The sequence below is a fragment of the Poecilia reticulata genome, chromosome 18 (genome assembly GCF_904066995.2).
Source record: "Poecilia reticulata chromosome 18, P_reticulata-male-v2, whole genome shotgun sequence".
Classification (NCBI taxonomy): domain Eukaryota; kingdom Metazoa; phylum Chordata; class Actinopteri; order Cyprinodontiformes; family Poeciliidae; genus Poecilia; species Poecilia reticulata.
The window spans coordinates 22,433,127-22,460,268 of record NC_088847.1 but is presented as its reverse complement, the minus strand read 5'-3'; the positions used below and the strand labels follow the sequence as shown (position 1 = coordinate 22,460,268).

Genomic DNA, 27,142 nt, shown 5'->3' with positions numbered 1-27,142 from the left:
TAAGGTGCATTCACACCAGTCCTGTTTGGTAAGCTTTAATCAAACTCTAGTTTGTTTGGCTAGAAAGTTCAGTTCGTTTGTGGAGGTTTGAACGCAGAATCAAACTCTGACATGGACCAGAACATCAAACTCTGTTCCGCTTACAAACCTTGTTCTCGGTTTGGTAGACGTAAACTCTGGTGCGGGTTGAAAAATCCTACGATTTCCAAAATCTGACGCCACTCCACTTCTTTTTTTTTTTTTCATTTTGTGAAGAAGGAAGTTGTGCTCAGTGTCTCCTTCAGAGGTTTCTGTGTTGTTTTCTTCAGTGGGTTTTGGTGCAGCGCCCCCACAGGCGAGGAGGGGAACAACTTTTTCAAATTATTTGGTTTGTTTGACATAGTGCAGCGTGAAAGCGAACTGCAGCAATCAAACCGATTATCAGGTCACAAAACAGCCTAACTCTCTTGCTTTTTCTCCAACACAAACAGCTTTTAGGCTGAGTGTTACCCGTTTCCCATGGTTTTTCTTGCTGTTACAGTGTTGTAGTAGAGCTTAGCAGGAATCGTCCTGGCCTGCCTCCTCTCTGATGACCCACAGACTGACATCAGAGTCTCTGTGACCATCTGAGGCCTTTGGTCGTCTGGTCTGAACCCTGAGCAGTGGCATATGAACGTTTTGACCACAGAAAACGAGTCCAGGCCTTTCAGAGGTAAACAGTAATGGGAGTCGGGGGAATTCAGCTGAGGGCACAGAAGCGTAAACACAAAAGCTGAGCTGCTTCATGTGTTTATTGTCAAGCTAAATTCCTCCATCAGGCCTGAAAAAGAGAGTTTTAAAGCTTCTTCTCTGCATCTTTTAATCAACAAAAAAGTGTAGACACAGCTTGTCTTTTATTATTTTTGACAAATTCCCCTCTGAGATGAACTCACGTCTGACCCCGTGACCTCTCAACACGAACATGCTGCATAAGTGCCTCCAAGCCAAACTGTGAGACTCGTTTCTGACTTTACCTGGAAGTGTTTCTGTTGTAAAGGTGTTGAAAGATCAGACAGCGGGTCCGACGGCTTCTCCTGAAGTTAAGCAGTACCAGCTGAATGTCTGCCGCTGTAACCCTGCATGAAGCCCTGTTATTAAAATATAAAACTAACATTTACATGTACACTTTAAAAACAAACTTTGTAAAACATGTCAGCAGCTGATGAATTAAAAATATGAACTCAAGCCTTTATGTTTGTGCATTTTTATGCAGCTTATTGAAACTGTTTTTTTTGTTTTCCCCTCCAGCTGAAGTTTTTGATTTGTACCAGAAAACTGACACATTAAAACATTTAGAAGATATTTATCTACAGGCTGGGGAGATGGACTTTAAGTTTATATCACCATATTTTGTGGTATGATGAAAGTGACAGAAATTATTGCCCCACCAACTAAAATACTGCTCTTGAAAATAACTTCCAACAGCATTTAATTATATATATTTTTATTTATTGATTGATGTTTATTAATTGAAAAAACAGGAAAAATAGTCAAAATAGTTTTGGGTTTAATTGGAATTTATTACATGAAAATTGTGATACAATTAATCGATTCTTATAAAGAAATCTGTCATGATAAATGACATTTTAAAAAAGATTTACAATAAATATGAATCCATATTTGTTCACATATCAACCTAAAAGCAATGCAAATACAGTAAGAAAATTGTTATAAACATCATTAATTGGAATTAACCGTGACAAATATAAATCAAAATTCTTATAAGAAATCAAGATATACGATAAACGATTCGATAAACGATACGATAAATGCCCGGCCCTGTTACAGCCTCATTAGTGTTTTAACAGGGTGTGTTTACTTTTGACAGGCTCAGGTTCCTGTTTGCTCCTATAGAGCTTCAGAATCGGTGACGGAGCACCTCAGGGTTTGGTACTTGGGTTATTTATTTTTGCTAAATCAAAATGATCTGACTGCATTTTGATAAATGTTCATTGTTATGCTGATGACACTCAGTTGTATCTATCCATAAGTATTGATGAATCCAGTCAGGTAATTAGACTATAACTAGATATCTGAGATGTAAAACCCTGGATGATGTTTTAAATTATCATCTTTGGACCAGAACCTTATGAAAAACAAGCTGGCAATTGAGAAATTAATTTGGAATACAGAAATAAAATTTTTAAAAAATCTTGATTTAAAAAATCAATTAAATCCCATAGTAAACAGTTTTCTAGGACATATTTCTTTCTTTTCCCTCCACAGTGTTTCAGTTAGTAGACAGACAGGATTACTATCTCTTTAATTTGTATTTATACCTCCTTATTCTCAGTAAAAACCGGAATTATTCTTCTATTTTCCATAGCTGATAAATGTAGCCGTGGATGTAAAATATTGTTGTTTTAATCCAAAAACGTCCTTCCCACCACGGCGGCTCTCTTCGCACATTGCAGACAAAATGTTCCAGCTCGGCGATGGCAGCGAAGTCAGGATGCCAAACTCCAATTATATCCTGTAATAAAGATTTCTAAGCAACAAAACTGTAAATTACCAGGACTTAAATATGCTTTGATTGCACAGACGTTCACCTGGGCCTTGGATTATGATTTCCTGCTAATATAAACCACCTCCATGAAGCTTCTTGGCTTCGTTGGGCTGATTGCTAAATGCTAAACAGAACAATGAAATAAAGCTTTTTTGTTGTCCTTAATTTAAACCTCCCAATTGCACCTTCATATAAATAATAAGCTGTAGTTTGAGAAATGTGCATGAATAATTGGTAGAACATGGCGTTTCAGCCAACAAACATATAAAATTACTGATTTAATCTCAAGTGAACATTGTTCCTGAAAGACTAGCTTGGTTAGATCAACCAAGGTCATGTTTTCCTGTCAATGTGAAGCATTTTAACATTTTTCACCCTAACCTTGGTGCGTACCGGTGGATAAACGGGAATTCCTCCAAACAGCAGGCCAGTCACTGCTGGGACTTTATTTTTGCAGGTAGAAACGACTTCGTAGAGGCAGGACACGCCCCTGCACGATGGTTTAGTCTGCAAAACCTGCGTACCGCTCCCAGTAAACCTGGGTGAGTTAATGGTAGCCATCAAAACAAACGTTGCCTTAGAGCAGCACATAAAAGTGGGACTTAAAACGACTCGTGTTGCCTCTTAAAAGCACAGCCCCCACTGTGTGTTTTGGGAATTCAGCCATTATAAAATACATTTCATGTGAGCAAATAGAGCAGGAGGGAATAAACAGAGGGCTGCACAGTGGCGCAGTTGGTAGAGCTGTTGCCTTGCAGCAAGAAGGTTCTGGGTTCGATTCCCGGCCCCGGTCTTTCTGCATGGAGTTTGCATGTTCTCCCTGTGCATGGTGGGTTTTCTCCGGGTACTCCGGTTTCCTCCCACAGTCCAAAAACATGACTGTCAGGTTAATTGGTCTGTCTAAATTGTCCCTAGGTGTGTGTGTGCATGGTTGTGTGTCTCTGTGTTGCCCTGCGACAGACTGGCGACCTGTCCAGGGTGACCCCGCCTTTCGCCCGGAACGTTAGCTGGATATAGGCACCAGCACCTCCTGACCCCACTGAGGGACAAGGGTGAAAGAAAATGGATGGATGGATGGAATAAACGGATGCTAGCCTGTGGGATAAACCACATGCTGACTGGTGAGTAACCTTATGACATATATATTTATATCAATATAAATCTATGTACAGATGTACATGTGGACAATTGTTGGTTTCTGTCCGTTCAGAAAAACCCAAAAATAACTTGAAACTGACAAAGTAATAATAAATACAAATTTACTGAAAAATGAATCAATAAAATGAGACATTGTGGTTCAACAGACTCATTGAAAATTAACAAGCCTGAACAAAATTGAACCTTTTGAGATAATCCCTGCAAGGAGGATGGAAAGCTTTGTAAAACACAATAATCCACAGGACATTAAAAAATTCCCTCTACTGATAAAATATTAAGATAAAAACGATTAAAATGTTGGCTGGTTTTAGCTCAAAATAGTTGGTGGTCTGTATTTTTACTCATCGGAATCAGAATCAACTTTATTCACCAAGGTTTTGGATGCAAAAGAGGAATTTGACTTCGGTTTCCATCGCATCACAAGCGGCGTTGAGCTTCTTGTCCTCATCAGAAACTTGACCACTGTTTGCTCCATCAGAGGGCCGGCCCAGGAATCCCTGCTCACATTCAGATATAACCAAGAATAATTCCCTTTCCCAGCCTTTTCCAGGAATTAGTGATTGTTTGAGGATGGACCACCAGCCTCGATGTTCCTAATAAAAGTCTGGTGAGGAATCTCCTCAGTCAGAACGAGCACGTAAAGCCATTAAAGGGCTTCACCAACTCAAATTTAAGACTTTTTAAAACCATTATGAATGAATGTCAAGATCTATGTTTAGACAAATGTAAGAACTTAAATGTGCACCTACCCATGACAGGTGCAAAAAAAGCTAGCAAGAGTATATTAGCAGCTAGGTAGCGGTAGCTTCAACCACTTGGAGTTAGAGATCAAAATAATGATGTTTGCGCGTGACTCACACTTTTTTTGCCTAATAGAAAAGTCCCACAAAAGTCATGCCAAGACAAAATTTAAGACCTGCGATTCACGAATTAAAGGCCAACTTGCATATTTCCTAAAGAATTTAAGACATTCTAACGCCTTAATTTTATATACGTTACTTTAAATGTGACCAATTAGGCTTCTTTGAAGAAGTTAGGATAGATCTATGGATTATAAAAAACACGTTCATTACATTCTTTGCACAAAATAATTCTCAGAAAACAAGATTTAAATCTACTCAGTTCTGGGGTTGCTAGGTAACGGGCTGGGTTTGGCTGGGGTTGCTAGGTAACAGGCTGGGCGGCTGATTTGTGACGTTGCATTCTGTTTTTGTTTTTTTTTTTATAAAACTCATTTTCCAGACACCAAAAAACATGAACTTATTTCAGAAAAACAACTTGGGGTTTCTTTGTTTTTGTTTTTAAAGTTGTTTTTAGAAGCAGTTGAGACCAAAATGGAAGTTTAAAAAGGTGGAAAATGTGGGTTTTGAATAATAACAGGTCTGTTTTTAGGCTCTTTAAGGATGCGCACTCACCCTGGTTTGAACTTTAACATGGAAACTACGATGTATAACAGAAACCACTCAAGTGGCTGCAGTTTCGAAACAGGAAACAAAAGGAAAACACAAAAATACACATAGAGGCAATAAAAAATGTCCAAACATGAGACTTGAGTTTGACTCCAGACCTTAATTCCTTTTGTATGACTATTATTTTATTTATTTTATTTATAAACAGAGAGTTGTCTCTCCCTGCAGTCCCAGGTGACCGTCCAGCACCTGGTAATGACCGTAACCCCCGTAGCAAAAAACACAAGATAAATCTCGAAGCCGACCGTGATGGGGCCAAAGTATGTGGAAGGAAATGAGAAAAAGTGCTATTCAAAAAGAACGTCAGCAGCGTTTTCCTGTGCACTCTTCACCTCTGCGAACGGGGGACAGAAAGTGGTGGGATGCAGATGAAGAAATGAAAGGAGAAACAAAAAACCAGGGAGTGATTAGAGGTAAACTGGAGGATGAATGGGAGAGTTTAACAAGCGTGTTGGGCTCTCGACAGAACCAAAAGTGCCTCTAAGAGGGCTAAAATATGAATACTTGTGGGTATGTTAAACACACTGACTTTATAGCTCCCATCCAGAGAAGACAAAATAAAACACAGCTATTAGGAATTGAATGAAATGAGAAATCTGAGCTAAATGAAGTTTGTGGTCATGGATTCGCAATCGAAGTCGAAGCTAAAGAGGATAAAAAAAATTGAGCTGGTTTTCCGCGAGGTCGCAGAGAGGCCAGGGAGTCTGGACCGGGCCGCTGGCTGCCGGAGCTCCTGACCTTCCTGTGCCTGTAACGCCAGCCTCATGAACCCTCATCACTACGCTACGAACACCCTCCTTCCACCACACCATGAACTCCCCGCGAGCCCATCAGCGGCGCCCTTACGAGCCCCCGAGCGCCGCTTAACCTGGGATTTCCCAGGCAGGCCCTCGACGCAGCACAATGGCTCCCCTGTCACCCAAACTGACACCAGAACCTCTCCGACCGTCGGGCTGCACACGGCGGAGCGGGCCGCGCGGCTTCCGCACTCTAAAAGGCAACGAGTGGCGTTTACCTAAAAAAAAAAAAAAAAAATGTATGCAAACTCCTTACATCAGAACAAATCAAGTTTTACAAGGTTAAAAATATTTATGTGGAGTTCTAAGATAACACAACTTGACTAACTTGATAGTTTTGAGTAAGTGGTGATGAAACACTCTAAAACTTAATTAGTTGTCCTTAATAAATACATACAAACTCACCTTAAAATGTTTTTGTTTCTGTGATATTAACTGATTGAGTAATTTTAAAAATATGTATTCAAACTCGTCTTGAAAAATGTCATTTTCAAAACTTGAAACTGTTAATGTGCAACTTGTACATCTTAAGAGTACACAACTCAGCTAACTTAATCATTTTGAGCAAGTTGTGATGACATAATACTACACACAACTCAACTCTTCTGTAAAAAACTAATTAGTTCCCCTTACTTAAAAAGTATCTGCAAACTCTGGGGCATAAATTAAAGGGACAGTTTCATGTAAAATCAACTTTTTTAAAGCTTTACATCGTGTTATAAAGTTATTCCCTCATCACAAACATACATGGAGTGTTGCCTTGATGCCTTAAATCTTTAAAGTCCATGGCCACCATTCAGCTTTACAGAACAGCTGGGTGGACGTAGCTCCGCCTCTGAGGTGCAGCTCCTCCTGCAGCTGCAGTTTCCAAGCATTCAAGATTCAGCTCCTTCAGACTAGCCAGCAGCAATTAGCAGACACCTGGTGGAACATCTGCTGAGCTCGTTAAAGGAGCTACTTCTCAGTAAAACAGTGTTAAAAACTTTAAAGGGTTAATAGAGGAGCCATGTTGTGATGACTTCCTGAAGGCGGAGTTTAAGAAAGGGCAAGAGTTTTTAAAGAGACAGAGACCCAATTTCAAGGTGTTAAATTAGAAAGTAACATTTTTAAGTCATATTTGATATAAATAGTGTTTTATTTAACAACTGAAGTTAAGATGGTTACTTGATTATTCAGTAAAATGGGACGATATATCCCTGGGAAATACTTAATACTGCATGTTTAACTTAATAAATCTAAATATGTTGTAATTAGTGAAATGACACCTAAAATGTACATTTGTTTACTAGTACCTACTTTTATGAAAAGAAACTTTGGGAGAAAAAATAGAAAGCAGTGATAGTTAGCTCATGTTTTTTATTAAAACAAAGACGATCATAAGGCAGATTGGTCATTAAATGAACATGTAATTCACAAATGTGCAAACATGAGAGCTGTACTGCTCTGAAAGTGGCTTTGGACTTTACCGTCTCACCTTAAACATCTTTAAACTATTTATTTACATAAAACGTGGTTTAATCTGTGGTGCAATGCATTGTGGTTAATGCAAGTTAAGAAAACTTAACTTCTTTTGCACTGACTCCACTTATCAAGCGTTTTTAGCCACTTGTTTAAGTTGAGTACAACCAACAAGTTGATGAGAATCGAGTTGGGTTTGCTTGGAATCTTTTTATTGTTTTACAGTGTGGAGGCTCTGCCTGTAACTGCGGGGTCACGGGTTCAACCTCGGCAGCGGTCAGCCAGTCAGACGCGACCCCTCGGTTTGACCCGCTGGATGCCTTTAACTCAATCTCTTCCCAAAGCAAACGCAGCTAATGTAATAAAACCAAATGCAATGAAGCTTGTAATGTAATAGGAGGCGAAAAATGCCAGAAGAGTCAAAGTGAGACCGCTCCTGTCAGCATTGTTCGACTAATTTGCTGCCGATCGGCCGTTTTTCTCCAGCCACTATTTAATTTAATTTCGCTTACCCAGAATGCCGATCTTCAAAGCTGTTGACTCCGAAAACGAATTGAACTCAGCCACGTCTGAGGCAGCTTCCGAAATGTGAAAAATGCAGCTGCGTTCACAGGTAAATTGGCCAGGCCTTCTCATTTCCTCAAAAATGGACTCTTTGGAGTCTTACAAGGTTTGTGCAGGATGCTAATGATTTGCTTTAGCAGCGGGAGGTCCCCATGGAAGCAGGTTATGAATACCTCACGGGCCCCTTTAGCAGCATCTTACCAGGGTCTTGTGAACTGCTGGTGAACCCGGGTCCCTTCCTAGGCAGCCTAGAGCAAACGGCACAGAGCCTGCTGGGTGACCCTCTTACTTAATACGACACATTAGCTTTGCTTGTTGCCTCCTTTTACCTGTTTTATTCAGAGGGCAGCAAAACATTTTTATTAGAAGCATATATGAAAAAAACATAAACAAATGTTGACCAAAGAGTCACATGGAAGGACAGAAAATACATAAAAACATGCTAAATGACACCGTAAGACGAGGCAGATTTGTTTTATTTAGCGTGATTTGTACACAAGAAGTGGAAAAAAAGCAACTCGATGAAGTAGGGATGCAACTAACGGAAATTTTACTTCGCGATTAATCAATTATTTTTGCGATTAATCAGTTATTCTGACGATTAATTGATTTAGAAGATTAAAAAATTGGCACCTTCTGCAGATTTTTTGTTTGTGCCTTTTTATACAATGTTGGAAATACATTAAAAGATCAAATAAATACTTAAATTCATTTTTAAATTAACATTTTATTGTCTAAAAGGCAATCATATAGTCATTTTTTAGCGTATTCTTGGTCAATTTTAGCAAAGGACTGACGATGTGAAAAACGTTCTGCATGAATTAACATCAAAACAGTGTAGGGATGATCTGATGATTAATTTTAGATTAATTGGATAGCAAAAGGTGCTTAATATGATATTTGTACATCATTTGAATCAGGTGAACATAAAACTGCTACTTGATGAAATTGGATTTGAACATATTTGCAGACAAAGATGATTTTTTATCTTCAATGTAAAGTGTGTATATTTTTGTACAGTTTTGACTTAATTACTGCTCTGAATATGTTGTTGTATAAGAAAATCACCTTTTTCAGTCTCTGTGCTCCAGTTAATGATTAATCGTTTACAAAATTAGTTGACGATTATTTCAATATTTGATTAATCACGATTAAACTCATTTTATAGAAAAGACTTGGATAAAAAATCTTCAGAAAGTGCCAAATTTGATCTGATTAATCAATTAATCGCCAGAATAACCGATTAATCGATAAATAAAATAAAAACAAATTGTTGGTTTCAGCCTTAATTTCAAAGTATTTCAGGATCAAATGTGACCAACAGGATGATCACAAACAATGCAGCAAATCTACATCAAAATTGCTTGAAAACACTAGAGGCGAGGCGTTGAAACGGCCCAGTCAAAGTTCACACCTAACCTTGATTAAGTTGGGACCTTAAGAGGGCTCCAAAGAAAAAAATCTATTAAATCTATAGAAAACCCATGAGTTGTTCTGAGTTTGCTTAGTTTTCTTTTGCTTCTAAACAATAAAAATGTAGAATTGTTTTGTTTTTAAACAAACTTTGATTTAAATAAGTTTAGAACCCAGTAAAGTCGAGCACAAAGCCAGAAAGTCCAACATTCATGGCTCCTAATTTCGTCCTTCCTCCCGTCTATAACTCACGTCCTCGGTTTGAGGGTTGTTGACCAAACAAGCCAAACTGCAGCGAGTATTTATCATTTTCTGTGACATTTCAGTGACAGGCTGAACAAATAACAGTAAAATTACTCGATAGTTAAAATAACTGGCCCAGATTGAACCATTATCTCCACACCGAGCCTCCATCCTGGTTCCAGATGTCATTTTCTGTCCCGTCGTCCTCGATGGCGGCGGCTCTGATTTTTCAACGTTGGCTGGTGATTAGCTTGTCACAGAAGCTCCTGTTTCTGTTTAATGCTCCCACAGAGGCTTTTTAAGACGCTTTTAGCGAGGGAGCAGAAGAGGACGTCAAGTCCATGTTAACAGTGGGAGACGTCATTTTTCCCACTTGGATCCAGACATCCTAAAGGTCAAGGGTCAGCGGCTTACTGTAACATGTGTTGGCATGATCCCAGCTCTGGTCTCTGCTGGTATTAGAGAGCTGCTTACATTAAATCTCAATAAAAGGCTTTTATTCAGCCCCAACTCATTACTGCAGCTTTAACACCTTCGGCTGAAATATCTGGGTGTTTTACATACAATAGGTGGCAATTCACCAAACTCTAAAGTCTTTTTTTTTTTTACCAAAATGGAGGAGAAAAATCTAATTAACTTGATTTGTAGCCAAATCAAGTTATAATCATCATTACACATCAACATGTTGGTCAATGTTTCAGTTCAGGTGAGTTTTTAGTCTAGATTTAAAGGAAGACACTGTTGCGGTGTCTAAAGGTAAACGCATCAATGAGTTTCTCTAATGCTCAGACATCAGTCCTCTATTCCTGGAGATGTTTGTCAGAAGGCCGACTTTGTAACCGTCTTTATGTGGCTCTGAAGGTTCAGGTCAGAGTTCATCACCACACCCAGGTTTCAGGCCTGATCTCTGGTTTCCAGCTGTAATAAGTGAAGCTGTGTTGACTCTGCATCGTACGACAGCATATTAGGGCCATTATAGACAGAAAACAAGCACATTTATGAGCTCCAAACTCCAGTAAACTGAGAAATTCTTAGATCAATCTCAGAAATTTCATCTTTCTTTCTTTCTTTCTTTCTTTCTTTCTTTCTTTCTTTCTTTCTTTCTTTCTTTCTTTCTTTCTTTCTTTTCTTTCTTTCTTTCTTTCTTTCTTTCTTTCTTTCTTTCTTTCTTTCTTTCTTTCTTTCTTTCTTTCTTTCTTTCTTTCTTTCTTTCTTTCTTTCTTTCTTTCTTTCTTTCTTTCTTTCTTTCTTTCTTTCTTCTTTCTTTCTTTCTTTCTTTCTTTCTTTCTTTCTTTCTTTCTTTCTTTCTTTCTTTCTTCCTTTCTTCCTTCCTTCCTTCCTTCCTTTCTTTCTTTCTTTTCCTTCCTTCCTTCCTTCCTTCCTTCCTTCCTTCCTTCCTTCCTTCCTTCCTTCCTTCCTTCCTTCCTTCCTTCCTTCCTTCCTTCCTTCCTTCCTTCCTTCCTTCCTTCCTTCCTTCCTTCCTTCCTTCCTTCCTTCCTTCCTTCCTTCCTTCCTTCCTTCCTTCCTTCCTTCCTTCCTTCCTTCCTTCCTTCCTTCCTTCCTTCCTTCCTTCCTTCCTTCCTTCCTTCCTTCCTTCCTTCCTTCCTTCCTTCCTTCCTTCCTTCCTTCCTTCCTTCCTTCCTTCCTTCCTTCCTTCCTTCCTTCCTTCCTTCCTTCCAATGGCATGGAGTTTTCTCTCCATGCCATTGTTTTATTAAATGTGTTACATTTATGAGGCAAAACCTGAAACTGCTTTTCTGCCAGTAACTCAACAGGTTGTTGCTAGGTAACCAAAGTGTGAGTGAGTTGCTAGGTAACCAAAGAATGAGTGAGTTGCTAGGTAACCAAAGCATGAGAGTCAGTTGCTAGGTAACCAAAGAGTGAGTGAGTTGCTAGGTAACCAAAGAATGAGTTAGTTGCTAGGTAACCAAAGAATGAGTTAGTTGCTAGGTAACCAAAGAATGAGTGAGTTGCTAGGTAACCAAAGCGTGAGTCAGTTGATTCCACCAACATGTCTTAGCCAGCTGTTGGATTACTGAGTGAATATTCTTTAATATTTGATCACATCTATTGCGATATAAATGTTATTGATCTATTGTCCAGCATGTGAAGCACTTTGAACTGCCTTGTTGCTGAAATGCGCTTTGGAAAACCTCGACATGTTCCATTCATTTCCTCTATTCACTGTTGCTCAATGGGTCTTGCTGCATTCAGTTCATTACTGTTGCTTTAATGCTTTTCCTCTCAGCACTGGTTCCTCTCGTCATGTTTATCCTCTTGCTTGGTTCTCATCTGTCCTATGAGTCCAGTAATTATGAAGGACGAACACTGAATGATAAAATCGTTTTAAATTCACCTCAGACTCGGCCGTGAAGCCTGGATGAAACATCGACTCTCCAAGTTTCCTGGCGGTCCCTGACCTCCGTCAGGAAGACCCTCCTCCGCCCCCCCGCCCCCCCCGTTCCTCTCGTGCGTTTAATTTGCTTATTTTATTTTATTTTTCTTCGCGTGTTTCTTCCTCTCTCTGTCGATCTGTTTCTCCATCACCCCTTCGTCACGCTTCGTTCCAGTTCTCTCTGTAATTACGCCCGAAAATAAACACCAGTTGGACGGGCCACATCAGTCACAGGAAGGGACACACATGCAAATTTACACATGTAATCACACTTTCTCATACAAACACACGCAGTCGGGAGGATTTTGGGGAAACTTTTCAACCGGTTACTCCAGCTCGGAGTATTTCTAGAAGCAAAATCCGTTTTTTAAAACAAAACGGTGTTTATTTTTCCCTCTCTGGCCTTTGATGGCCAACTGGATCCATATGCGTCTCAACCCAGTAAACTGTTTTCCACATGGACCGATGGGTCCGCCGGTCCGGCTCTCAATTTGAACTTGTTTACAAGCGAAGGATTTACATGTTTAATCCTGCGTCCTTTAGATCCGGAGCGCCCAAAGCTTCAAAACTTGGGTTTCTATTTACTTTATTGGTGTGTGTTTCTGTGTTTTCCTGGGTCTCTTTGTTTCAGCTTTGTTTTAATTTGACTTTCCATGTTTTTGCCAAATGTTGAGATCAAAAGCTTCCAGCAGGTCACAAGTTAAAATCTCTTATTTAACTCGTTGGGAAGCGATGACTCTGGTTTGTTTTTGATCATACGGTGCATCTCTTCACCAAAGGCCTGGTTGTAATTTTCTGTCTCGTTCCCATTTATTATCGAATCTGTCGAAAGTGCACAAACACACAGCGAGGTTGTGTCTCCGTTCCGTCTTTGCAGGCTGAGTAAGAGATCACAAACGTTGTTTTGAAAGCTGGAAAGAAAAATCATTTGGGTCGGGTTCTGGTGTTTCATCCGGTCCTCTTCATCTGTCTGGGTGTTAGACCAACGCAGACACATGCAAACCCTGCAGGATCTCCGGCCGACACTTTCTGCTGAAGCTGTCCAACTAATCGACAACAAAAGTAAAGAGGACACAACGAAACTAATTTATTGTTTTCATAGAACTGTCCTCCAGTTTTAGGGGAGTTTTTGCAATAAAACGCCTCAATCTTTCGTACCTCCATCTGAGGAAGAGCTTTGTTTTCATCAACCTGGAACATTTTTCTGGAAACACTTGAGGGTTTTATGTAAATGTCAGTCCAGCTCGATTTGGTTGCAACATTTGTTACATTTTATACTGCAAGCCAAACTTTCTGAAAAACTTGTCCACCTCCTTGCCTGTGGGGGCGCTGCAGCACGAACCAGTTTAGGAAACAACATGAAAACTCCTGAAGAAGACAGAGTGCAACTTGCTTCATCAAAATGAAAATGGAGAGGCGTCAGATTTTAGCGGTTGTAGGATTTCTCTTTTGTGTTTGATAAACCATTGGTAAGCCACGTCTCCTGCTAGCGCTAGCTCCAGGCTAGCATGTTTATTTTGGTTGCATTTACCCAGAATGCAAAGCCTGCATCTGCAGCTAAATAACACTTCCAACATCAACATGTGAAAAGTTCATCCTTAACATCAACACAGATCTGATCTGTAGATTAATTCTTGGATTAAAAGATAAGAATTGGATTTTTAAAAAAAGGTGCTTAATTTGAGATTTTTTATGGAAGTAAATAAAAATAAATATTCAAATTCGCTGAATTTGAAACGGATGAAACTAAAATTGTCACTTTAGGAGTTTTGGTTCACAGAAAGAAGGTTTTGTTTTATCTTAAATTCAAAATGTATTAATGTATTGTACATTTTTGGGTTAATTAAGTCTCTGAGGATGTCCTTCTTTCTTTTTTGAGTCTGTGTATTCCAGTTAACGATTAATCGATTACTAAATTAGTGGATGATTATTACAACAATCAAATCTTCATGATTAATCTGATTAATCAAATCTGCCCAATGAAAAACAGATCCACTGTCCTCCAATGAAAATGCAGCAACAGTTGATGATTTCAGCCTTACAAAAAATCCATCAGCATCCAATGAGAATGTGACAGTAAACGATGAATCGATTACTAAATTAGTTATTGCAATAATTGATCACGATTAATCTGATTAATTGTTTCAGCTCTATGAAAAACAGATAACAGCATCCAGTGGGAATACAGCAGCAGAAACATGTGACTTAATGTTCACTATAGGAAATATTCATCAACAAGTGAGCAGAGCAAGAGAGAAACGTAAAATCAACCAGGTCATAGAGACGTTTAGCAAGACACCTGAACGGCTGTGATGACCTGAATATCTCAAACATAAAGGTTTTATCGAAGCCAATCAGAAAGGATTGTTCAAGTCAGTATTGAAAACTGGCCCAGATGTTCCTCCAGGTCCACCCTCCAATCCAAACAAGAATAACCAACACTAAATGCAGGAAATTTAAAAAAGATGAGGGCAAAAGGACACGATGTGATGCAGGAAATGCCGTCTCCCTCTAACAAGTGCTGTTCATGCATTAAAGATGACGTGGCAGGAAGAAGCCGTCGCTGATCCTCCGCCTCCTCCGTCTTTTCACGACAAACAGAAACCCGGAGAACAGATTGGACATGAGAAGCATCAAACTCGGCCTCCGAATTGGAATTCTGTCCACATGTTCCCATTTGATCCCTGTTATTGCAGCCACTGGAACACAAATCCCAGCGACATTCCCTCAACCACATGACGGAGGCAGCCTCGGGGGTCAGGTAGCGCCTGCCAGCCTGCATCTCAGTGTTTCTGTGTTGTTTGTTCCGTGGTTCTCCGTCCGCGATTCGCTGGGCTAGCTGGAGCTAACGCGTCGTCCCGTGTGAGCGCTGGCGGCCGCGCCGGGCCCTCTGGATGAGACGGGCCTCCTGGATGAGCTCTGGATGCTTCTTTTAATTTGTTAGAAAGAAAATGTACAAACATCTCACCAGTTACAAGTTGGTTCAGTGGTTAGCCAGGAATGTAGCTTTGAGGCAAACCACAAAAAGAAGACACTCTCCAATAAATCCAAGTTAAATGGATAGAGACCCGACCAATGTTGACATTTGTACCACGGCGTATTAGAGCCATTGTAGGTGAAAAAGGAAAAGGAGTCGGACAATTCTGCCAAAAACTCAGAAACTCGGAAAAACATGGACAATTTTGAGCCTCAAATGTTTGAAATTTGCTAAAAAAACCCCCCAAACTTTTCAATAAAAAACAAGGACATTTCTGAGTTTGAAAAGTTTAACATTTTCGGCTTTTGAAACATAATTTCCAAGATGTTTGTAAAAAATGTAATTTTTTCCAAAAGTCAAAAATTTCCACTTTTCAAACTTAGAAATTCCCATGTTTTTTTCTGTTTTTTAGAAAATTTTGTAAGATTAATTTCAAAATGTGCGTGTTTTCTAGTCTTTGACATTTCAAACTCTGAAACTCATGCATCATGCATGAAGCCGCAGCATAAAGTCTCATGCACAAGATCTTCCTGCTCAAGGGCAACAAAACCGCTTGGTAATGATGACTACCGCTGGTTTTTTAGCGGCGAAGTGTCAATTTAATGACTTAAATCTTGAATATACACGATATGTGTGCTTTGATACCAACTGCCAACTCAATAACAACTAAATAACAAAGTCAGGATATTTAATTTAAAACATAAGTATCACAGGTGAGTGAAGCAGGTCAGCTATGCTGCTAGCTTGATGTGATAAATTAGCTAATCAATCACTACTGTGTTCAGGCAATCACTTATTAATAATCGCAAAATAAACATCAACATAAATCTGCAACAAACCAAATGTTCTGTTCTTTGAGCAGGAAACGTTTGAGTGTTTTTTGGTGTTGAATCCTGAAACACACAGTGGAGCTGTTGTCAGTCAGTTGCTATGGCGACGGGGCATTGTGTGGTGTAGGCCAACACAGAGAGCGAGGGAACAAAAGAATATGAGTGGTTTTGAGTTGTTCTTAATGGTTTTTCTGCGTTATTTTCCCGTTTGCTGTGGCGCACTGCACTGAATTAATAATACCAACATCTACAGGTTTAGTTTTGTCAGCAGCTACAAGTAAAAGAATCGTCGTTTTGCCCTCCAGCGTTGTGTGGATGCGCAAAATTACAAGATGTAAACAATAACATGCGACATGCAAAACGAATCCTATTCCTGAACCTTATTGATCTGCTAATGGTAAATGTAGCAGCAACCTTCGAGCAGCTTTCAGTAAAACTTCATTTACATGATTGTTTGCTTCTTGTTGCACGACACAGCTAATCGCGCTAATCTGGGTCCGTCTGAATTCTCCGTCTCTGATTTTTTGGTCTCTGACGTCGAGGCGAACGCTGATCCTTCGGAAAGCCGAGACCGACACGGTCGACTGAGAGAACACAATCACTCTCATCAACTCATCTCCCTCTGCTCCGCGTCCCAGCCCGCTCCTCAATGATGTGATAAACGTCCACAGATGTGGACGGTGCTGAGACGCTCCCACAGACGACGGACTGGTAGCTGCCTGCTAATGTGTTGTGAAGCTTCATAATTGGTCCATTTATCTTCATGCTAATGCGCTGTGGTGGAGTCCATCGGACCTTCACTGGGAGATTATTGGATTCTTATGTGAAGCTGGAGCATCCAGAGCTCTTTCCCACACACACACCCACACACACCCACACACACACCGCTGGGTCTCCAGTGGGACGCTCAGATAGTTGCGCAGCATTTCATCACTCTGTCTTCACCCTCCTCTCCGTCTCTGATGTCCCTTGGATGATCTCTTCATCACCGAATGTGCTCCTCTCTGAAATAATCTGTTAATTTATGGTATTTTGTCCCGACATAACAGAGTAGAATCTGTTCTTTCAGTTTATCTTGAAGTTAAAAAGATGTGGAATGGGTTTGATTGTGCATATTGTACATGTACTTGAGTAACTTTGGAAAAAATTAACTTTGAGGATCATTTTTATTGCGCTGTACTTTTTACTTTTACTTGAGTAATTTTATTATGAAGTGTATCTTCTCTTACTGGAGTAAAATTTCTGGATTTCAGCCCAACTTGATGTTTAGCTTCAAACAGAATCATAAAAAAAGTCAAGACTTTAAGTTATTAAAAAAGGATGATTTTAAATAATACACAAAGACCAAATGAATCTTTAGCATGAATCCAATGTTTCCACACCGTTGGAGTCTCCTCCTCTTGTCTTGACAGAGCTGTTTCTTCACTAAGCCTCTTCAGTATTAAGTTGTTTTTTTCTGTGCAGTTTGGGAAATAAAATCTTCCCCATTTTGTAAATCTGCACAACAGAGTACGTCTTCACCCTCGGGTGCCATCACCTCAGATTCAATATTCCACAAACAAACCATAAAGAAAAAATACCAGAATTTACGAGCCCTTCACACACTCCTCCTGTTAGGTCTCGGTTTGCCTCCAGATCTGTTTTGCAACAGTAGATGACCCCCAAGTTGTCCATCTGTCTTGTTTGGATGAAATTCTTGTTTTGTATTCACACCAAATTTGAACAAAGCTGGCAAAACGTTCAAGTCTGCAGTTCCAAAGAAATCTAAAATGTTCTGCACGCATGACTGGATTGAGATGTTGCAGACCAGAGGCGCAGCTTTCAGTGAGCTGCAGCGTCCAGAGTGGCCACTAGGGGGCGTCTGGTGGGCGTAACCTTGGTACTGAGGCTGCAAGAGCCTCCAACAGGCCGGAAAAGCAAGTTTCAAACTAAATAGTTAGCCAGCTAGACTTCCAAAACAAGCTACACATTTAGTTAGCTAGCTAAATATTTAATTTCAAATTAAATGTTTAGTTTGGAGCTAAACATTTAGCTTCAAATGAAATATTTAGCTTAAAAGAACATTTGGTAAGCAAACTAAACATTTATCTTCAAACTAAGGGAGCAAACTCCAAACTAAATGTGTAGCTCCAAACTACATATTTAGTAAGAAAGCTTAATATTTATCTTTATTTAATTTGCAATATTAGATATTGCTAATCTAATTAGCTGAATTGGATTAAATGTATAGCTCCAAACTTAAACTTAGCAAGCTAAATATTTAGCTCCCAATTAAATATTTAGCTGTCAAGCAGAATATTTAGCTCTAAACTAAATGCTTAATTAGCAACCTAAATGTTTAGCCTCAACGTATATATTTAGCTTGCAGCAAAATACTTTAGTTATTTAGTTAGCAAGCTAATTATTTTCAAACTAAATATAGATTTTAGGAGGCAAATATTTAGTTTGAAACTGACATTTATAAACATATAAACATGATGCTGAAAAAGACAGAAAAATCAACCACCATTTTATTCTCCTCTATGAAAAGCTAAAACGCAGAAATAATTGCTGTTAATTTTTGACTTTAGCCACACGAACAAACTTCAGTTTGTTTACCAACACAAAGTATTTCACATTCGTTAGGACAGTGGTTCTTAACCTTTTTTGAGGTACCAAACCCCCCAGTTTCATATGCGCATTCACCGGACCCTTCTTATTCCCCCCACCCCCTCCCCCGACACACAAAATACTTTGCTGTATTCTGATTTAGTAATGTAATTTTATTAGTTGTGTTACCACCCCCACGCCACTAGAGGCAGTACCAACCCCGAAAAGATGCGACTAAGGAGCAGATTCAAAATTTTATGAACATTCAAGTTAAACTTTGTAGGCCTAACAGCAGCAAATCAGAGTGGAAAAATATTATTGTTTTGTGCCATTTTCTAGTTGTTAGATATTCCACAAAATGACCAGGTAAAAGATGAGAACATTTTTTGGGTACTCTACCGTCCTCTGTTGAAAACAGTCCTGGAGCACAAAGGCTGCATCTCTGGGCCACACAGTGACTCTCTTCTGTCTTCTTTGTTGGTCTAGTCCGTCTCATCAGCGGACGATATGCTGGCACCAGTAGGATGGAGAAGTGGTCAGAGAGGCCAAGATGAGGGTGAGGAAGAGCTCTGTACTCACCGTGAATGTTGGTGTGTACACAGTCCAGAGTGTAACATGGATGACATGCCGGAAAAACTGGGCAGAGTGTCCGTCAGTTTCACATGGTTAAAGTCCCCCAGCTCACGTAAAACGCCTCTAGGTGCTTCTTCTGCATTGAGCTAACGATGTCATACAGCTCCTCCGATGCTTCGTTGCCGTTAGCACCCGGCGGAATGTAAACAATGGTGACGAACACCACAGTAAACTCCTGAGGCAGATAGGATGGCTGACAGCTGTTAACCAGTCCACAGTTCGTACACCAATCTGCATTCACTTACATTCATTCACTGTCCTGCTCCTTCTGACATACATTGTTTTTTCTGACTGTTGGTCGCGGTCCGCTTGGAATAACTGAATACAGTTGATCTGGAAGGCTCAACGGCATGTTGCTGTTAAGCCAGGTTTACGTCAGGCAAAGAATGGCACAGTCCATCTCTGCAGATACTCTCAGCCCCAAGACGCAACATATCCACTATCTTATCCAGTGGGCAGACATTAGCCAGAAAGAGTCAGAATTGGTGGCTTCCTAGGCACCAGTTGGGTAACATGCTCACCCGTTTCCCCTTTTTATGTTTTCGGGCACAAACGTTTCTTTTGACCGTTGGTCCTGGCACCCTGCTGTCTCCCAAGTGTGGATTTCAGCTTTGGTGATATTTTACCAGCTGAACTGTCTCCAATGGCTTAACCAAGCTGCATTCAGCCGTAAAGTTTGGTTTTGTTCAAACTTCAACAGTTTTCTAGTTGTTCTGCTGAGGTAGTGACATCAATTTGTGACATCGCGCAAAACGAAAGTGAACACTCTGGAGGAGAAAAACTCCACCCTGAAGGAGGAAAACTCGGTCTATGAGCAGGTAGACTTCCTCTTGGACGAGGAAAACACAGCTTATGCCAAGGAACTCTCCGACCTCAGGCTAAAAAGGCTGAGTCGAGGCCGAGATGCTCTTGGCCTGTCGACTCGGTGTTGGACGAGGCAGAACAAATGTTGAAACAAACGCACCAATTCACTGCTGGAGCAAAAATCAGAATCTGGTCCGCGTCACGCTCACACGTTTCAAAGAGACAAACCTACAAACAGGTGTTTATGATCGAGTGGACAGATATATGGACACACTTTAAAAAAGAATTAAAAAATCAGACGTTCCTGGGCTGTTTGGGATTTTGATGCGGAGTACCGCAGATTATTGCGAACATGTTTGTTTATTTACGCGCGGAGGCTTTCCACGTGATTCACATCAGAGCCGTTTGACTGGACGTCATCGGCGGAGCCCCGCCGCGCTACGTCCACACACACAGCTCCACTTCACTCACCACAAACATGTCCTCAGAATCACCGGGTCTCGAAAATAACCAGCAGGAAGTTTGCAAGATGATCACACACTTCACAGATTTATAGTTTATTTCGTATCGCAAACTGGTAGCTTGCATAACTGTTCGTAAACTCTACCTTAAAGACGTCGTTTTTATTCGAGGCTTGGAGATCGGCTGAGGTTCGCGTCGAGTTCTTGTGTCTTTATAGCCGCCCAACAACAGGAAACATAATTTGACAGATTGAAGAGCATAAAAGGAGCTTTGAAGGAATAGAAACGTACATTTTAGGGCTCAAACAATTAAACGGATTAATCACGATTAATTGTGATTATCATTAATCGGATTAATCGTGATTAATCAGTTCAAATTCTGTAAAAAATAAAATCTTTAAGCACCTTTTGCTATCAATTTACTAATTACTTAATCCATTAATTGTTGATGTTAGTATTGTTTTTGCTGCAGATGCATCCATTGCTACAAATGATCAGTCATACATTTTAGTCAATAAAATGTTTTTCTTATTTATAAAAGGATAATTTTTTTTTATATTTTAATGTATTTCTTATGTGTGTGTGTGTGTTAATGAAAAATGAGCAGAATGTGCCATTTTTAAAATCTGATTAATCAAATAATGAATTAATAACTAAAATAATTTTTAGTTGGAGCTCTAATAAATCTAGTTTCCTGTTTGAGGCTACATGAACTACAGTATGTAACTTTTATTAAAATGTAAGATGAAAACGTTCTGCTCCAGCCAGTAAATCTGTTCCACCATTCAAGAACATCATTTATGTAATATTGTTGTTTTTATTGCCAATATGTTGCAGCAACTGACGCTAATGTCGGTGTCCAAAGTCCACATTTCTAAAGAAGTAAAAATAATAAATATACTTGTTGAGCTAATATGTCTATGTATTCACTAATTTAGCAGCAATAAGGGTTTTTTAATTAAAAACGTTGCTTATTTTGTTGCTTAAAATAGAATTAACTGGAATTAGTTTATTACAGATCCTGAGAAAACACCAGTTTTTGTTAAATTTTGTTAAATAGAATAACATTTTTAGATAATGGTATCTTTTGCTGAGTATTCATTACCTAATTGATGTGAACATAACCACAATACTTCGATTTTTATGAAGTCTGCACCTAAAAATGAACCAAAGTATGAAAAACTAAAACTACTGCAACTAAACAATATTTAACAGTTAATAAAAACTACCAAACACATTCTAAAAATTAAATAAAACTAGCTGAGTTAGACAAATAAAACTAAAATATAATGAAAAACCCAAAAGCTAATCTAATCCTGACCGGCACCACGTCCAGAGAGATGACCAGAATCTCCTGATGGCAGCCTGGCCTCTTCTGGAAATCGGCCAGTGCTCAGAAGGTTGCAGCCATTTTCCGGGTTCTGGTGTTCGGTATCAGCTCAAATGTTGGGTTTGACAGTAACTCCTGTTCTCTGGTGTGACAGCCTGGAGGCACGGCGGAGACGGGCAGGGCTGTGGTGCTCCAGTGTCTGGCTCAGAGACCCTTAGTCTGGGTCTGACTTCCACTCCAGAACCCCCCCATCCTGCCCTTCTTCTTCTTTGGGTTTCACCCTCACCTAACTCCACACATACACACCGAACGCTCCTCCCCTGCAGCTGTAGGCCCCAAATAACACACATGGACCTCAGAGCTTGTTGGGGTTCAGCCGGTGTGGAGAGCCAGAGTCGGTCTGGACCAACTTCTCCATGTTGCTTCGTAGCGTTTTAATTAAAGCTTCTGCCTTATTTTACATTTATCCTCCCCTATGGGTCGGCCATTTTGCTCTCAGGTAATAAATCAATAAAATACATATAGACAAACACATGATTAATATCGATATATAATAAATCCAATGTAACTTTCACATTTTTTAGCTAAAGTAGGTTTGGTGGAATCAACTAACTCTCAATCTTTGGTTACCTAGCAACTCAGTCGTTCTTTGGTTACCTAGCAACAACCTGCTGAGTAACTGGCGCAGTAGCAGTTTGTTTGTTACACCACTGTGCCTGATGTCTGCTTAAAAAACGAAGTGGAGTGAAAACTGAATAAAACAAAAAAGGTACAAAAAAACTAATCAATAATTATTGATATTGACTGATATGAAATGCTTATATTGTAATACGCCTACGATATAAACACTAAGCTAGCCAAAAAAAACGTGTTTACAGCTGCAAATGTTGAGACATTTAAAAATAAAAACAACTCATGAATTTAAATAAGTATCTACTTGGAAATGTGTTGTCATTTTTTACAAAGCCATTTTATTTATATTTTTGAGGATTTAAATTATAGATAAACATAATATTTTGCAAAGAGAGGATGGATATTTTTTCCCCTGTGGGGATGAAAATAAAGTAAATTTAAGAAAAGCAAGTAGATTCCAACCTAATGACAAGAAAAACATATCTAAGAGCATACTAGTAGTACTTTTAGTGTACTTTTTTGTGGAAATTAAATGAAGGAAACCTTAACCTGCTTTTTGTTATTATATCTATATTTAAAACATGGGCTGGTTCTTTTTATTTTGTTAGCCAAAGTTATTAAGAGCCATTCTGGAAAGTCCAAAGAGTGACTTGTGGCTCCGGAGCCACAGGTTGCAAACCTCCGAGTCAATTGAGCGTGATTTCTGAAAGGTCTGAGAGAAAATATGACCCCAATTATCTGAAGAAAATAAACCTCACACCAAAGTGTAACTGAATCCATTTGTTGGCTGTATGTCCTTCCAGTTTCTTGGACTAAATGATGCACTTGAAGCCCACAATAGTGATTTGTTTTGCCAAAATGTCAAAATAAGACTAGTGTAACTAAATTCAAACACTATTTGTTTTCCCTCTTCTGGGGATTTAATTTTTTTTAACTAATACATCAGCATTTTATCTTCAGAATTCCTAAGATTTTGTGACATCACATCAATAAATATGCATTTTAGCCTCTTTTACTACGATATCCTTAAAATAAAGTGTACTTGCCTGCAGAAGTCACTTGAAAAGTAAACAGAGGCCAACTGTGTAATTTAATGTCAATAAATCCAAATGTTCTGTGAAGTTCTTGGAGGTTTATTAGTGAACAAACAGCTTCATGAGGAGTGATTAGCACAGCAGACAGATCAGGGAGGCAGCGATGGGAAGCTCGGCTCCCAAGCGACTCTTAATTTATCCTCATCTGTTGCCTCATATTTTAGTTTATCTTTGCAAATATTATTTATTCATAATAATAAATCCTTTTACATTTAGTGTTTTTATGAGACGCCTTGTGCTCGTCTGTTTGTTCTGTTACAGAAGCAGTCATTCTTACCTTTGCTTACTATGTTAATCAACCTGTCACAAAAACAAATGAACAAAACGCAGCAAAGCAAATCTACTGAACAGATAATATAATAATTTATCAATATGTTACATTACATCTTTGTGATTCCCCTCCTCGCCACTGTGAGGGGACAGACATGTTCTCCAAATGGCTGTCATGTTGGTTCCCCTCTCTTTTTTCGTCTAGTGGTATGATCCCAAATCCTCGCTTGTGATTGGCAGCATGGCGGCCGAGTGGCCAATCAAAACAAAGTTCTGTCGTCAGGAGCGCGGAGCCACTGAGAGCGAGCGCAGAGCAGCTAACCGTTAGCTGTTAGCAGAAAGAAAATGGGGCTCTGCTCTTCTGATTCACTATAAACACGACCCGCCGATATGTATTGGGTCATTAAACGTCACTCGACGCTAGTTTGAACAGCTAACAGGGCTCCGGTCAATCAACGGATCGTTCTCCAATGACGTCACGCCTACATCCGGGTGCTCTGGCGCCATCTCGATTCGGTCGAAGCAGCTTTCCTCTTCATTGATCGCACACAAGAGATCCGCGATAATTGGATATTTTTGGGTTCAGACGCAGTAGAGCTCCAAAAGCAGAGGCTCTAAAACAGTTTGCAGAAGTTTTCAACACGTCCCGTTGCTACTTAAAAGCATCGAGTGTCACCGAGCGTGGCTGGCCGATATTCAGAGGAAACATTTGGCATGGATTTGTGCGGATCACTTTATTAGCGGTAAGGACGTTTTCAAATGTTTCTAAAAATATCCAGAACCGTGACGCTATCAGTCAATAGTGTGTTAAACCGATTGCCGTGAAAAATGTATGTTTTAGGAAAACCCTGCGGATTTATACGACGGATACATTTGCACAAAGTAGGAAATGTAAAAATAAAATGTGGATATGGAAATATGTATTTCTTCTTGATGCCATACTGGCGTTTGAACAGAAAAGAAAATATATAAATTACATCAGAGTAGGCATATTACAATACGCAATGCCTCAATTAATCGAATAATAAAATAAAACGAACTCAATAACGTCCTTTTCCAGGATTTATCGTTTCCCTTTTCTGTCTACCAAAAACAGGATGATAAAAATCTTCAGTGTGGTGCTTTGTCCTCTATTAGCCCTTTTTCTTTTAGGACAATTTTGCTTACAGGCATCTCATAATTCACTTTATTTGTTGTTTCTGTTGTTTTGTTTATTTACTTTGGATTTTTAAAGTGGTTTCCAGCTTCAGTGTTGAATGTTCATTAGAACTGAACGTTTATTAATGTTTGAGAATGTGTTCTTGAATTATTCTACCGTTGCCATTATGTAACTTGAAAATCTGAATTTCCGTTTCTCAACAGGACGTCCTTGAACGCCTCAGCAGGAAACATCCACTACATGCACCGAGCTTCTTCCTGGTTGCTAACAGGTGACATTTTTGTTCCCTTTGCAAAAGACTTTTATATGTGATTGTTAGTACATCATTTAGAAAGGAAATACGTTAAATTTACCTGCTGATGAAGAAGAGTAATGATAAATTAATGAATAAATAGATGTCTGGTTCATAAGAAAGCTTTTTCATACCTACATACATGAGACTGAAAGTGAAGTCTGATGTAAAGGTCAGTGTTCACTGATATCTCAGTTTAAGTTTGCTTTTTAATTTCTAAAAGTTAATGGAAGATGTTTTAATTCTCATCTTTTTTTATTATTATTTAACACCAAACATGACATTTGAATCGTATTGCATTTAAAGCAATTGTTTTCTTATTTGAAGGAAAAAATAGAACTGAATTGTTCTTTTTTTGCAAGGTTTTTCTTTTTCATATTTCTCTTGCTAGCTTAAGAAGCTACCATAGGACATTTTTATAATCTGATTACTTAATTAATCCCCATAATAATTGAGTTATTGATTACTAAAACAATAGCTTACAACAGCAAAAATGTATGCATTAGCCACTATGAAGCAGTTCTGAAACGTATTGATCCATGACGGCTGATTATAAATGCACTCCACACTTGTCAGACATTTATCCATAAACAATAACCTTGGAAGCTGTTTCACTTTCCAATTACACACGATAAATATGGTTAAGTACTGTATTACGTTTGACATTTATAAGACTTGTATTGTGTTTTTAATACAAAGAGGAAAGTTTACGTGATTTTTTCCACTTCAGGCCATGAAAACTCAGATAATCTGGAGCTTTAATGTGTTGCTACCCGACTGTAATCACAAGTCGCTGCCCGATATTTACATTTCACACGAAGCGCTTTTGTTGTGTGTTTCTTTACGATGCATACATGCTGGCCTGTACCATAACTTAACCGTGCATAAATATACTGTAACTGCTGCCATAAAATATCAGTTAGCATGCAGCGCAGTGTTGATCTGCTTTTAAATGCACTATAAAACATTAAATACTCAAACACTCGCACATACTTAATGATAAATCAGTCTTTTAAACACTACACTGTTTTATAGGCGTTACGATGTGTGTGCGCGCGTGTGTGTGTGTGTTTTGACACAGTAGCTGCCTTGTCCTTGCACTGTAATGTTTACAACTCAGCTATAATCACAGAGAATTATGTTAATTACACACCATTAAGCTCATAAAGTAACACAACATGCACTCACGCACACACACACACATCCCCGCACGCGCACACACACACACACACACACACACACACACACACACACACACACACACACACACACACACACACACAGGCTCTCTACTTGTGCAGCAGTGAAAAAAATGTCTGGAGAGCCTAAAAACTGTTTAGCGCAGCCAAATGAGAAGCCGCCTGTATATGTACTTATATGGAAACATTTGGACCTGGGGTGGGTGGCGAGCTCTGCAGGTCCAACACCTGGAGCTTCAGGTCACCTTTGTTCAGGTTTCGTCCACAAGAGGGCGCTGGACACCATTCAAGGATGGACAGAAAAAAAAAGCTCTAGTGACTAACAGCAGTAGAGAAAACATGTTTTTAAAAAACTGGCAAAATAAACATGAAATCTAAAATGGGGAGTTTCAAGTCAACCCAACTATAATCCAACGCAACTTTTACCATCCGTTCAATATTTAAATCTTGTCCAGTTCAGTCACAATGTAATTCATTCTGATTAATCTCACCCAATCAAATTTACTCATCTCGGTTCCAAAACAAACCAGTTTTTCTAATTATATGCAGATTAACTAAAGTTCTTTTTCTTCTTCTTCACGTCAATCCCATTCCAATTATGAACAGAACAGTTCTGTTAAATTTATTCCAATCATTTACAGACATTTTCCCTTTTTGATGAAGGAAAGTTGTATTGACACTTTGCAGCTACATCATCAAATCACGTTGAGGTGCCATGCTGGAGATCCGAAGTGAGCGTGATTGTTTTCCAAATTTGTATTTGCCTGTAACAGTAATAACTTCTAGTTGTTAAACTCAGGCTAATGTGTATGTAGAAATGGCACATCCAGTTGGGGCTCATACTCTGAGG

General features: G+C 39.2%; 1 long non-coding RNA gene across 3 annotated transcripts in view; it reads left to right on the top strand.

Annotated features, from left to right (window-relative positions):
* Positions 1-23,918: 23,918 nt before the first annotated feature.
* The window catches only part of LOC145548705 (uncharacterized), a 96,418-nt gene continuing 93,194 nt past the window's right edge, over positions 23,919-27,142 (top strand). For all 3 annotated transcript variants that reach the window (XR_014084712.1, XR_014084711.1, XR_014084713.1), the window contains exons 1-2: positions 23,919-24,385; positions 25,005-25,072. This is a non-coding gene — a long non-coding RNA (uncharacterized LOC145548705). The remainder of the gene's footprint in view (positions 24,386-25,004; positions 25,073-27,142) is intronic.